The following is a 13250-nucleotide window of genomic DNA, read 5'->3' on the forward strand; positions in this document are numbered from 1 at the left end:
CCCCAGTGTTTACTAAGGTTAAGGTTGAAGTCCACCAGTGCCTCAAAGCTAAAATTCTCATTCATGTGTTCTAATAACAATACGAGCTTAACTGGTTGGCAGAGCTCAGTTAATTTACATACAGAGTGCTGCCTGATGCTACTGAATAAGCAGGAACGGCATCTACTGTAACTGACAATGTGAGTAATCACAGAATAAACTAATGTTTGTAAATGAATGGCATAATTTTCTGATGCACAAATACAATAGATCCCAAATTGACCAGTATCTGGAATATTGTCTACAAGTAACCTAAGAATATTTGATGTTATTTATAAATGTAAAATATTGTGTTTTAGTTCTTGTATTGAGCTGTTTAACAAAGCTCTGTGTACTCATGATTGAAATTCCCTTTGGTGATCAGATGGCAGTTCACATTTGATGCTATTGTGAAAATGTTATCAGCAAAGTAGTTGCCAACTTGAATTACATATACAGCTAGCTAAAGGTTTTTGATACCATTCATAACTTTGAGCTGGTGAGAGCATTCAATTCATTGTACTGTCATTGCAGAATCAAGCCACAACTGGAGTGGTTTGTACACTGTCATTTAGTAGATAAGTGGTGTATAAAATTATGAGCTCAACTGTGGGTGGACTCATCCTTAAATATACATGTTACTCTATAAACTCTGCACTCTCTGTGACATTGCGTCTTCCTAAATAAGATGTGCATGTAACTACTGTGCACTTGATAGGTTAAAATTTAGGTGCAGGAGTGGGTAATTCATCCTCTGGAACCAGTTTTGAGTTGTCGCTCAACTCTATTTACCTTTCATTGATACAGTTCCCTTAATTCCGTTATCTAACAAGAATGTACAGTCTGTGGTCTTGGAAGCTTCAATTGGCCCAGAATCTACATCCTCTCGGGAACAAATTCCATTATTTTCTTTGCTATAAGTAAGGCAAATAAAAGCTACCTGATTTTACATCTTCAGCACAGACGTATCCATGTTTCTCTTTGTATACCGTATTGAATTCCTTAAATCATTTTAAATGTATAACTCAAGCTCAATGTAACCATCTTTTCAAAAAAAAGTGTTGATTAAAGAATTAATGCAGCTTTCAGGTGAATTGTGATAGATTACCTTGATGTTTCATATTCTTAAGTACTTTATATAAAAGAAAGGAGTAAATCCAAATAATTTGAAGTGTTGAGTTTTTAAATTTAGAAATTATTTCTGAATTAAGAGCAGTTCTACCTTTTCACACTTCAGCACACTTCTCAGCCAACTATATATTTGCAATCCCTTTTGTTTAAACTTGATTTTCTTTTGGAATTAATAATCAATGGGGGCACAGAAAATTATTATTGAAATGAGCTGGCTGAAATATTGCTGCTGGTAGATTCCATCTGTCCACAGTGAGTGCTTTAGATATTCTTTAGATATGCTTAATTTTGTCTAGATCTGTCTAGGCTATATTTGTGCTGGCGATGAACTCAATTTAGCCTGTAATTTTGCTATTTTTGTCCCATTGAATTGGTTCTGCATGACTGGAGTCTGTGGATTAGTTAGTCTATTGTGCATTCACTAGTAATTAGCGATCTATTCCCAGTAAAACAAAGTTGTTGCAGTTGCAGACTTTTAAGTAGTTGTCTCGCCACTGTGTAGCAAGTGAATGTTTCTTTGGAAGAGTGATAGGTCTAGGTGAGCTAGTTGTAAATTACAAAATGTAGATTCATGAATGTAGTTTTTATTAATGTACAGGGTAATTTTGGGAAAGAGACAAGAAATTTGCAGCTAAAGCCCATGCATTCATGTAAAGAAGCTTATCTGTGTCTGTATGCAGTAAGATCTGAACAACACTCAAGTCACGGGTGATAATTAACAAGTAATGTAGAAACATAATGGCATAGTTGTAGGCCATTCAGCCCATTGAGTCTAGTAGAGAAATTATGGGATGTGCCCCCTTGGTTTTTGAGCCTGCTTTATTGAAAGGGCTTCCATCTTTTATTTTATCTTATCTAAACTAGTCTTGATCTTGTACTTCTATTAAATGTACTTGCGATGTTTTCTCCAAGGCAAACAACCCCAATGTCTCCAGTCTAGCCTTGTCACTAAAATTCTTCATCCTCAGAAGTATTCCAATAAATCTTTTCTGCACACTCTCTAGGAGCATCATATCAGTGGGACATGATAATCCAGTTGTGGCCTAGCCAGTAACTTGTACAGGTTTCACACAACTTCCCTACCTTTGTATTCTATATCTCTGAATTCTATGATCTCATGCTTTATTAACCACTCTTTCAACATACCTTACCACTTTCAAATACCTGTGCATGTGTGCATGCAAGTGCCTCTATTCCTGCATGACCTTTAGTCTTTTGTCCCTTTCTGTGTTAGAGTAACACTTCACATTTTTTTTCCTATGTTAAATTCGTAGGCAACCACTTTGCCGAGCACCTGTGCTCCATCTGTCATAGCCATCTGGATCTCCAGGTTGCTAGCTATTTCAGTTTCCCCCTCCGTTCACACATTGACCTGTCTGCCCTTGGTCTCCTCCACTGCCAGGGTGAGGTCAAACACAAACTAGAGGAAAATCAAAGTTGTTCCAGCAGCAGCAGACATTTAAGTAGGTTTTTGCAGCAGCTTTTATGAGCACCTCATAGTCCACCTGGGTAGTCTGTAACCTGACGGCATGAACAACCCTGCTCCCTACCCACCTAGTCCATCTGCCCATCACCCCCACACTCCTTCACTGGGACCCACTCCCCATTGATCCCATCTTCCCACCCCTTATTTGGTTCCATGCTCCACATTCCTTTCCTGTCAGGTTTCATCATCTGTGGCTGTTTGTTGCCTCCACCTATCACTTCCCTCACTATCTCCACCCTTCCCTCTCCCACCTGACTCCATCTGCCAATCACCCTTCCTCACCTGGATCCACCTGTCATTGTCAGCTCATGCCCCACCCCTCACCCTCACCTCTCCATACTGGCCATCTCCCGTCTACCCAAAATGTCGACTGTTGATTTCCCTCTACAGATGCTACCTGACCTGCTGAGTTCCTCCATTAGTTTTTTTTTGTTATTGAGTTTTTTTTCGTTTAAATCCGGTGTGGTGTTTTGGTGTTAGTAGGCACTGAACATGGCAAGTGAGACAGCACTAAAACATGGATTTAGTTCTTGCATTCCCACAACTAGTAGAATACAGAGCTTAAAATGCACTATTTGATGAGTCACAGACCTATGTATACTTGAAATATGTAGTTAGTGGAGATTGTGGTACTTGTGCTTCAATCCAGTGTAATTTTGACATTTAATTATAGACAGCAAAGGGAAATAGGAACATACTAAATTTTAGCTTTGACTCAGATGCAAAACTTTTGCATGCAAGTCAGAAGGTTATGGATTTGTCTCATTCCAGAGAATTGAACACAATATCCAGACTGACACCCTAATGAAGCCTCCTATAGAGTTTGGCACTTTCAGATCTGACATTAAACCAAGGTCAGCAGGTGTAAAAACTCCCATGTCTTTTATTTGAAGAAGAGCTTGGAAGAGCTGAATCTGCTAACTACTCTTTGTCTATAATTGTGTTCAATCTAAGAACATCGACTTGGGAATGGCCATTCAGTTACTCATGCCTGCATTGCCATTCAGTTAGATCATATTTGATCCCATGTTAAAGTCTCATTACTTTTAAACCTGAAAGGTATCTGATTTATTTTTATTTAAATAAGTCTCTCAGGAGCTCGAACGTAAATCAAATTCAAAATGTTTTTTCCTCAAAATTTTAAATTTTCTTAGTGGCAGTGGATGCGAGTTTTCTTCAATCTTTGGTTGTGGTTTGGAATTCTTCGGCCACTTCCGCTGTTAAACGCGAAGCTGTAAGTTATTTTGAAATGAGCAGAAGACTTGAGTTATGTTGCGAGTCCATTGATGGATAACCAATCACTTATATCCACAGGATGTAATACGTAGAAGGCAGAGAATCAAAATAAATACATCTTTTTCAGACTGGAATTATGTAATTAATGGTGTGCCCCAAGGATCAGTCATTGGCCCTCAATTACTTAACATTTACACTAATGACTTGAAAGGGCGAACACAGTGTATGGTGTCCAAATTAGCTGATTTGGACACCTTACACTGGTGCAAAATTGGGTGGGAGAGCATGCTGTGATGAGAGCATGAAGAGAGACTGCAGATGTGCAGAGTAAGCAGATGTTCTTGTGCATAAACACAAAATGTTAGCATACAGGTGCAGCAAGTAATTAAGAAAAATTGACCTTTATTGCCAGGATGTTGGAGTATAAAAATCGAGAAATATTTTTGCAATTGTACAGGTTGTTCGTGAGTCCACACCTGGGCTACTGCAGACAGTTTTAGTCCACTTGGTTGTTAAGAAATACACTGGCATCGGAGGCAGTCTAGAAGAAATTCAATGATTCTTGGCATAAGAGGATTGTCTTGTCAAGAACGGTTTCAGAAAAAAGTTGGATCTATTTTTTTTGGAGTTCATAAGAATGATATTGAATTGTGTAAGATCCTAAGTGAGCATGACAAGGCAGACTGAAATGATTCCACTAGTGGGAGATTTTCAAACAAGGGGACATAGTTCTAAGATAAGGCAGTAGTCATTTGAAACTGAGGTGAGTAGGAATTTCTTCTCGCAGAAGATGATGAATCTCTGGTATTCTCTACCCTAAAGGGTTGTAGGGGCTAGAGCACTAGAGGTATTGAAAGAAGAGGGAAATACCTTTTACGAGAGGTCACACAGTTGAGGACGATGTGGAAGTGGCATAGAAGAGAAGTTGAAAGAGGGTAGATCAGCCATGATATTGAATAGTGAGCCAGTCCAGAAGGCCTAGTGGCCTGTTTGTGCTCCTGTTTTCTTGTGTGTATCAGGCAATAACAATGTGTGGATTTCCAGAAATATATCTAGCTCCAAGCAGTCATTGACTGTATCAAGACAGACTTCCAAAATGTCAGGACACAGTGCACGATTAGACAGCCAAAGGCTGCAACGTGACAAGATATGTCCTGGTTTTGCATCAAGGATTTCTGTAATTATTTTCAGGGAAATGTTTGAATGGTTATATCAAATGACTCATATTTGGTGTTCTATAATTTTGTCTATTATGGAATAAAGCAGATTTCTAATAGGGCTGAATTTACTTAGCCTACTTTGGAACATCTTGTCCCACATTGAAACATTGAAGGAGTGTGTGTGTGTGTAAGCTCTGATACAGAGCACCAAGAAGTTCATTTGTTTATTCTCAATTTGTTCCCATATTTGGAATTAGGACAGGAGGAGTGAATCTCAGGAAGAAGCTGATGACCAGATGACAAACATTGATTCCAAGTAGTTAACTGAGAGACAATCCCTATGTGATTGTGTGGTCTTTCTGCCCATTGGCTGTATTCCTCATATCTACTTTTTTTTCTTGAAAGTATTTGTTTATATATATAAAAAAAAGTTAGACATACCTTTGGAGTTTATTTGTTTAAAATTGTTTACAGTTGTTTACCATTTTTAATGCACGTTTGTGATGGTCCAAGATAATGAGAAGGGTAAATCAGAATATAATTTTCACACCTTCTAAAGAGATGAGGGTGAAGAAGACACAACAGGGAAAAGTTATAGGCAGCTTTGGAAGACCTGGGCCACCACGGCATTGATAAGACTTTTCGACTCAAGCTTTTTTTGCTTGTTGAAATGACAACTTGCCAGTTGCACTGAAGTAGTTATTTCCCTGCCCAAGGGAGTACATTGTGCTTGTGGGCATTCTCCATTTGTGCCTGTGCAGGTTAAAAACAGATTGAATCTCCAGGTACCCAATGGGATGCTAATAATATCTTGGTCATGTGCACTGTTTTCATCTTTGTTTCAGGTAGTTGTTGCGGCTGCACTATTTTCAGTGAACAGTTGTCATAAGAATAACTATTTGGTTTAAACAACTCCTTCTTCTGCTACTTTCACAACCATCATCACCCCTGCTGCACTTGCAGCCTAACACAGAACCTCTGGATCTCTCCCAGAAAGCCTTGAGAGAATTTCAGCTGCCCACCCAGTGCTGTTGTGTCAGCAGGTTATGGTCTCCCAGTGCTCTGTGAGCATGTTGGTGGGTCCCAGCACGCAATTTCCTGGCCTATAGAGGTAGACAATTAAACAAACCTCTTTGCTTCTTTCTCCAGTGGGAGAATCAGTCTGAGAATTACATCGCTATGTTCCTGAGTCAGTTCTATTATGTTTGTTTTCTGCCGTGCTAAGTATCAAAAAGATTGGAAAAAGTTTCTGCAAAATGTATAATACAGATAGCTGGACTTAGTTCTGGGGAAATGAACAAGTACTACTGGGAAAGCATCCAGAAAATGGTGAACATAATATCACAAGTTTTAGAATAGTCCAGGAAATGGATATTATCCACTAAAGATTTTTTTAAAAGTCTATTGAAGAAGGATCACTTTTAACAAGGCACAGCTTTTTGGCCTGTGTAAATTAAGATCCAAGCTTGGTAGGCAAAACAGTAATAGAACAATGGAAGGACTTTGAGGTGGAGATGTTTCAGTTAAAGCTGAGGTGCAATCCCATGGAAGAGAAGAATTGGTAAATTGAAGTCAAACTTCCCTGTATGATCAAAAAAAATGGGGGAATAAAAATCATGACAGAATAAGAAATGGGTTGATTAGAACCAGTTCGGAGGAAAAAAGGAGAGACAATAGGTTAGTATGAGAAAAGATTGCCAGCAAACATCAGAGGAATTCAAAAATATTATGTAGATATGTGAACAGAAGGGTTGCAGAAATGAGATCTAAAAGGAAATCTGCCTGTGGAGCCAGAGGGCACGACTGAGGAACTAAATTAGTACTTTACATCATTTTTTTGCCAAGGAAGATGTTGCAGCAAATGTATTCTGAATGGGCTAAAAATTCAGAAAGAGGATATGCTAGAAAAACGAACTGCCGCTTAAAGCAAATATATCTGCTGATCCTGAAGAGAAGTGTACTAGGTTGCAGAGGGAAGTCAGCAGGGAAATTGCAGAGGCCTATCTGTAATCTTCCAAATATCTGTAGATTTGAGGGTGATGCTGGGGGACTGGAAGATAGCAAATTTTACGCCTTTGTTCAAAATAAGCATAAGTCCAACAACTATGAGCCAGGCATTTTAACCCCCGTGTTGAAAAAAGGTCTAAAAGCAATTGGGGCAAAGTTGGACAACTGAGTCAGTTCAAGAGAGGGAAATTTTCTCTAACTTGGAGTTTTTGATGAAGTTACAAAGAGGGTAAATGAAGGAATTGAAAGTGTGTCAGTAAAGTTGAAGCCTATCGAATAAAAGGGTCTGTAACACCATGGCTAGAAAATTGGCTATGTAATGGGGAACAGCTAGTGAAATGTTGGTGGATTAGAGGTAAGTGTTTAGTAAGGGTTCCCCAGGGGTTGGCAGTCATATTAACATACATTTGTGACTTTAACTTGGATGTACAGGATGCAATTTCCAACTTGTACAGGACGCAAAACTTGGTAATAAGCTAAGGAGTTTAGTAAACAACCTCAAGGAAATGTGGACAGCTGCTGGAATGGCATATAATTGACAGCTGAGATTTAATGCTGAGAAATGCAGTGTGGTATTTTGGTGAAAAGACTGAGAAGAGCCATTAAAAACTAGAGAGCACAATTGTAAAAGAAATGTACAAGAACAGAGAGAGCTGAGGTTATATGAACATAGTTTGTCAAAGTGGCAAGAAAGGTTGAGGAGGTGATCAAACAAAAGTATGCAGAATAAATGGAGATGTAGAGTGCAGGAGGAAGAAAGTTGTGATGAATCTTTATAAAGCACTGATTGACCATAATTGGACTATTATCCAGCTGTGGGCCTTAGGAAAAATGTGTAAAGCCTTCAGAAAGGGTGTAGAAGATTCATGTAGACCATTCCAGGTATGAGAGACTTGTAAATGAGGAAGCTGGGGTTGTTCTTCTTGGTACAGAACAGATAGTGAGGGAATATGATGGAGATATTTAAAATCAAGGGCGTGGACAGAGTCGATAAAAAGAAGTTCTTCCCATTGACAGAAGAATCAGGTGACATAAAGTGAACGGCAAAAGAACTAGAAGTAACATTAGGAAGGACTTTTTAAACACAATAGGCCCGTAGGGTCTTGATTAGACTGCCAGAGATGGTAATGGGAGGCAGATTCAATTGTAGCATGCGGAATTGGATAAGTATCTAAATGGAAGTAAATTGCAGGCCTATGAGAGAGAGGGAATGGAACTAATCGGATTGCTCTTGAATAGATTGTCTGCAAACTCAATGGGCCAAACAGGCTATGATTCTGGATACAACTTATTTTTGTAACACCAGTACTATTTAAATGATGGAAATAATTAACTCCTGAGGTTTTTCCTTTTGCTATCTGTAAATGAGAGTAGCGGTGCAAGTTTCAGAAAGATGGTCTGGATCATGTGCTCTGTTTGTATTGCATAAGTTTAATGAACAACGGAGAGGAAGCATGTACTACTGCACAAGCTGTAACCTGTTCAAAAGCAAAATACTGCAGGTGCCGACAATCTGAAATGAAAACAGTCTTGGAAATACTCCAAGCCGGATGGCATCTATGGAGAGAAAAACAGGCTTAACATTTCAGATCAATGGCCATTCATCAGTAGTAACTTGTGCTTTACCCAGCAGCCTGTGAGGCAAGGGTCCAGCTGATTTAGAACATTTTCTTAAAAAATTATCTCTTCCCTTGGTTTTTACAAACCCAAATTTCGGGAATCATTTTAGAAATGCCCTTTTCTTTCAATGTATTTTATTCACAGAACTTGCATAATAGGGTACAAATACATATGTCACAGTCATTCTGTTTATTCATTCTGTTTATTAGATTTCCATTACGTCATCGTGTCATTTACTTTTCCTTTATGTATTTCCTCAAGCAAACAGTCTGTGGTTCCAGCCTCATCATGTGCAATAGGAATGGGATCTTAAACTGTAGCCTTCCTTCATGGAGCCATTGCAGCAGCTGCATTAACCTTTAGTGTGTCCTCCAGCAATAGTCCTGAACCTTGGAATGTGCCAGCCTGCAATATTCGGTTGTGGATAATTCCTTGCACTGGAAGAATGGCAAACTCCAGAAAGACCAGAGGGTATCTATAATAGTTGATAATCTTCCAGCAGCAGTTGCTGTTTGTTACTCTGGAATCCTAACTTTCAAATGACCTTCCTTAACGAAAGGCTGAGCATAGCCAGAAGGTGTGATCTTTGCTGTTTAAAGAGACTATCTTTTTTTGGTGGCTGGTTAAGTGTTGTTTGCGTCTGTCAGTTCTAATTGGGGGGGGGGGGTATTTTTTTTCACTCATTTTATACTTGTGACCATTGCTGGTCATATGTTCTAGTTAAACTAACATTGATTTATGGGATATTGGAATATCTACATGGCCTTATAAAATGAAATATCAGTGTAACCAACTTACTAGTTCAAAATGTAGAGTGTCCTAAAGTTGGCTTCAGTGTTGCCTCACAAGTTGTTGCCTGCTGCTCATTGATGAGGTATGGTGATTGGAAGAAAGTGTGGGTGTAGAGAGGTGGAAATGAGGTATTGCCTCAGTGCCGGCAAGCTACCTCCTGTGTCATTACAAGTATAAAACATGAACATTTTCTGTAATTAGATTGGAATTCTGTCTTTAATCAATTCCCACTTAATAAATTTGTGCTTCTGCATTCATGTACATCTAGACATGCGGATTTTAAACTTCACTGCAGTTTGAGCTGCATTGATTTTCCTTCCTTGCTTTTTGATACTTTGTCCACCACCATTGTGTTGCATAGCTTTTTATTCTTTCTCACAATGTAGCAGAAGGGCATTTGGCCTCTGGAGTCTATGCCAAATCTCAGAGCAATCCCATCAATCCTGTTCCTCCAGTTATTTCCCTGTAACCTATTCTCTCTCATGTGCCCATTCACCGCATCCTGATTCTCCTACCATCCATCTATACTACGGGTAATTTACAGTGACAATTAACCTTCCAACCAGTATGTCTTTGTAATGTGGAGGAAACCAGAGCGCCTACAGAATCACACACAGTCACAAGGAGAACATCCAAACTCCACATAGCCTGCATCAGACATTGATTGAGCATGGGTCACTGGAGCTGATGCAGCAGGATTACCTAATATGCCACCTGATTATGCATCCAATTATTAAGCATCTAATGGTAGTAGGAGGTTTTAAGAACACCTCCATCCATAACTATGGTGGAATACTGCAGGAAGGTACCAAAGATAAGGCTGAAGTATTTGGAATGCTCTTCAGCCAGGACTGTACAGTAGGTAATATATCTTAAATTGTTCATGAGGCTCCCACCAACAGAGGTTAATCTTCAGCCAATTTGATTCATTCCACGTGTTGTAAATAGCTGGAAGTAGGACAAATTCAGTCTGGTTAATTATCACGCAGTTGGACCACTGTCAATCATCAGCAGTGGGTCATCAATAACACTATTACTTGGCACTAGTCAGATCCAAATCACTTGCATTTTGTCTCAAACAAAGGCCAAAGATCTAAATTCCTGGGGCAAGTTGTGTGTGACTGCCCTTGACGTCAAGGTATCGTTTGACTGTGCCCTTCAAGGCATGGTAAAACTAGTCAACGGAGCAATGTGTATCGGGGGAAATACTCCCTTTGTTGGAATTGTACCTCTCACAGAGTTAATCTTGAGTTCTTGGCCCAAATATCAATGACCTTGGGTTTATTATGAAGTGGGAATGTTTGGTGTTTATTACCCAGTGTACAGTTTCATTTGCAATTCCACAGCCAATGAAGAAGCCCATTCCTGTATTCAGCATAATTTAAACAACATTCAGGTATGGATTTGGAATTACCATTTGTGCCAGACAGTGTCCATCTCCAACTAGACCACCTACCCAAGATGTTCAATGGCATTAGAACATTCCCTACCATCAATATCTTAAGGATTGCCACTGACTAGAATTTTAACTGAACAGTTGCATATTTGTCCACAATCACAAGTCAGATTCTCGTTATTCTGCAGGGAATAACTTGCACTCTAACAACTAAGAAACAGGTCAGGAGTGTGATGGATTGCCTTTCATTTGCCTGGATGTGTGTAGCTCCAACAATATTTGTCACCATGCAGAAGAAAGAACCCATCTGAATAGCAGCACATTCATATCTAAAAGTTCATTCCTTGTGCACCATAACTGCACTCAAAATGTACTGCAGTTATTGGTGCATGATACTCTGGTATTTCCCAAAAAGCAAAACCAGCAAAAAGCACAAGAGCTGTAGGCATCACTGGGTCTAAATCTTGAGCAGCTCCATTGTTCAGCAGAAGAACCCCCACTGCCCCCACCAACATGTATAATGTGCGGGAGTTTGTAATAGTACACAAAAGTATTGAAAGGTGCAGATGAAATCATGCATGTTAAGGTTTATCAAAATTTCAGAATCCCATTGCGTGCTGCTGCTTTGAAGCACATTCACTAATGTCTTTTGTTTTAAATTCCTGAGCAGTTTATTCAAAGTATATATTTTGCAAACAATGTGATCTATAATATTCACTGCAGGGAAAAATTGTATGTGTTTGCCACTGTCCAGTTGCTAAAATGTTATAGCTTAACTATTTCAGTTTTTATGAATATAACTTGGAAGTCTGCATTCAGGCAACTGGTTTGAATTTTACTACATTTATTACAGTCTCTAAGACATTTTTCACCTAATTTAGTAGTTTCATTGTGATAGGTTTGTGGAAATAATTCCTAAAATCTATGATTTTGCTTCTATATTTCTGAATTTGCAATGTGTATGGAGTTGGATTCCTTTCAGCTTCAGAGGCTAGTGAGGAAGAATTATGAGAAACAGCCCAATGAAACACTTCCAGTGCTGTGCTCTGCTCTAACATACAGGGAGTTTTACCAGCTATTTTGTAGACTGCCTCCAACAAAGCTTGTAAAGTACAGCATGTACATTTTTATAAGTCTCCAATTTTTTTGTTGCCAGACCAATGATTGCGTTTTGCTTTCAAATGCAGCAGTGTTAATTGTTGGGTTCACTTAGATTACTTATGTTTGTTTGAGAAATACATGGAATCTTTATTCATTGGGTTGAGAAGTGGAGAATATCAAGTTTGCTGGAAGCACCAGGAATTTTAAAATGATTTTAAAAGAACTTGAGAGCAACAAACCTAATTTGAAGAATGGCTTTGTCTGTGTTTGAATTTAAAGTGATTGCACAGTGAAAGTGTTAGAGAAAATCCTCAACTGTGAAATTAGTGCACAGACTAATTGATCTTCATTAATCTTAATTTAAGTAAAGCTACTATGAGGCTAGGAGTTAGCGTCATACAGTGGGAAACGTCCTTTGGCCCACCATGCCCATGCGAACCATCAATTACCCAGCTACACTAGTTCCATTTACTAGCATTTGGTCCAAAGCCTTCTACGCCTTGGCAATTGAAGTGCTAGTCTGAATGTTTCCTAAATGTGGTGAGAGTACCCATTTAGACAGTGTGTTCCAAATTCCAACCGCCCACTCTGGGGGGGAAAAATTCTCCAGATCCCTTGTAAACCTCTCTCCCCCTTACTGTAAATCTTTGTCCCCTAGTTTTTGACACCTCTGTTATGGGAGAAAGTTTCCTAATATCTATCCTGTCTATGCTACTCATAATGTTGTACACCTCAGTCAAGTCCAGACTCTGCCTCCTCCACTCCAAAGCAGACAACCCAGACTCTCAATTTAACTAAAACACTCCATCTCAGTTATTGTTATCTTGTGGCAATATATGATTGCTGTTAGTTAGAACACTGAATATACATTTTGGCAACTTTTTAAATGAACAACCCTGTCATTCCAGTGCTGATTACTAGCAAATGAGAATATCATATTTTAATACTACAACAAATTCTGACCTGTGAGAAGTGTTCTTTCACTCTTCCTACAGGCTGGTTATTCTGCATTTTTTTTTATTCCCTTTGCTTCCTTACCATCTTCCACCCCACTGAAGCATTAAGTTGGGTAGAATCAGGTAACTGGAGAATATCGTCCAATGCACATGAATAATAGAAGTCTATAGAATGGAAGAAAGCTACTCAGCCCATGTGCTCATGCCAGCCAAAAATTAAAAAAGATCAATCCCACCCCCCTCCCACCCCCTCCCGAGCTCTTGTCCCATAGTTCTGCAAATAGTGGCTCTTCAATTCATTCCTGCATTTTTTTAGAACTGTTCAGGATGGTGTTCACTGTCTTCCA

At 39.1% G+C, this 13250-nt stretch overlaps 1 protein-coding gene across 1 annotated transcript in view; it reads left to right on the plus strand.

Annotated features, from left to right (window-relative positions):
- Positions 1 to 13250, plus strand: part of LOC127581643 (protein tyrosine phosphatase type IVA 2-like) — a 73619-nt gene that overhangs the window by 30462 nt on the left and 29907 nt on the right. The gene's annotated exons all lie outside the window — the stretch shown is intronic.

The sequence above is a fragment of the Pristis pectinata genome, chromosome 22 (assembly GCF_009764475.1).
Source record: "Pristis pectinata isolate sPriPec2 chromosome 22, sPriPec2.1.pri, whole genome shotgun sequence".
NCBI lineage: Eukaryota > Metazoa > Chordata > Chondrichthyes > Rhinopristiformes > Pristidae > Pristis > Pristis pectinata.